Source organism: Octopus bimaculoides, chromosome 18 (genome assembly GCF_001194135.2).
Source record: "Octopus bimaculoides isolate UCB-OBI-ISO-001 chromosome 18, ASM119413v2, whole genome shotgun sequence".
NCBI classification, from domain to species: Eukaryota; Metazoa; Mollusca; class Cephalopoda; order Octopoda; family Octopodidae; genus Octopus; species Octopus bimaculoides.
In genome coordinates, this window is record NC_068998.1 from 4,680,132 (window position 1) to 4,681,959 (window position 1,828).

Below are 1,828 nucleotides of genomic sequence, written 5' to 3' on the forward strand. Positions count from 1 at the left end.
TATATGCGTGTGCGTATAACTTTATTAGTTGTTAGCTGTAAAGCTGCTTGCGTGTTTCACGGGTCCACAGTTTCGTGTGACACTACGACACCACTTACCGATCGTTTGATAAATGAAGTAAAGCGAAACTCGAGTCGTTGAATCATATACGTAACTTACCCAACAAGAAATAACTAAAGAAATAAATATATTATAACATACTTCTTGCCAAAAAAAAAACACTCTTGAGTATTTTTACCATTGGTCTACTGAAATCAAATTTGAGTTTTACGTGTTTCATCGTTTTGGACTCTTGTATTCTTTGAACCCCTAAGAGAAATTCCCATTGTCTTAAATATATAAAGCTTGTTTTAACATCTCTTACGTTTGTGACAATGCATGGCAGAAGATCCGTGTATATTAACACTTGGGGTTAAAAATAGCATTAAAGTCCGTCGCGAACGGAACAGTCATCTTGAAGTGGCAACAAATAGCACTTGTTAGTACAACTACTGCGTTCATCTCTTAGAGAGATATTAGAAGTAGCTTTTTTTGCTTGTTGTTAATACCTTTGTTTTGGATTTAATTCCAATATGCCACTCTGACGAACGTGAAGGGAAACTGTAAGAATCCTCCTCTGTTGGTGTTCGTTGGTCAAGTTATATTTAATCATCGTTATTATCATTTGACATCCTTAATCAAGTCAGACCTCACAGCTCTTACGTAAAACCTAATTACCAGGCATTCTCCTTTGTGATGCGATACTTCACATTTCATATCATGAATTTCTGGTGGTGATATTTGAAAGAGAAGACAACGCGGCCAATTTCACCAACTGGCTGACATCGTTAAAGGACAAATAGTGACACTAGCTATCATTTACTTTAAGGCAGTGCTCCCCAACCGGTATGCCGCGGCACACTGGTGTACCACGCGATGATGCTAAGTGTACTGCAGTGTAACCTGAATATAACTTTCTTTATTATACTTTTAGTTATATCTTTAGTTCATGTATGCCGTCGAATTTTGAAAAACATATAATCGTACCGCAAGTAAAGGTCCATATTTTTTGTGTTCAATCTGATTTCCACAAAATAGTTTCCACCTGACAAAAACATCGAGTATACCAACCATCTTAATTACGTTTTTAATCTTTATAAAGTATGAAAGATATTTGCTTCAAAAGATTTGCTTAAAACAGACGTCCAAACATTCTTCATTTTCCTGCAAGCTTATCATACCATGACCTTCCAGTTGAAAAAACTTTTTTTTGTTTTTTATAGCCGATCACATATGAATCCCACTGTTTAAAAATTACCTACGCAGTTTAGAAAACTTTTAGCTTATTGCTTTAAGCCTTTTAGCATTCAGATTTCTCTGTTATATATAATCCTTATTTATCCACTTTGTTTCGAATTAATCAAGCATTAGTTTGTGGTTTCAAGATTTCGAGAATTACATTGCAGGGTGGTGTATGAGAGGGTGGTTCTGGTCGGTTCGAATATCAAACAGGTAGCATATTTTTGAGCGGTCATAGCCAGTTTATGACGAAGATAAATGCATTCTTTTTATTAGCCTTTTTTGGAAGGAGTCGTAATCGTTTTGCTGCTTCTTATTGTTGTCATGTGAATCATGAATTGGCGAATTGTACAAGAGCCTCTGCAAAATCTCCATCGGTTTCATATTTAGATGTACAGCGAAGGCATTTTCTTGGAGTATATTAAAGATGAACTTTGATATATAACAACATTTCCGTCGATACATGAAACATTTAAAGGGATAGCACGAAAATGTCATTTGTTATCTTTTATCTTTTACTTGTTTCAATCATTGAACTGTGCATATATAT

The 1,828-nt window shown here is 35.1% G+C and overlaps 1 protein-coding gene across 1 annotated transcript in view; it reads left to right on the forward strand.

Annotated features, from left to right (window-relative positions):
* LOC106872231 (fibroblast growth factor 18) overlaps positions 1-1,828 on the forward strand; it is a 106,839-nt gene that overhangs the window by 68,371 nt on the left and 36,640 nt on the right. The window lies entirely within an intron of this gene.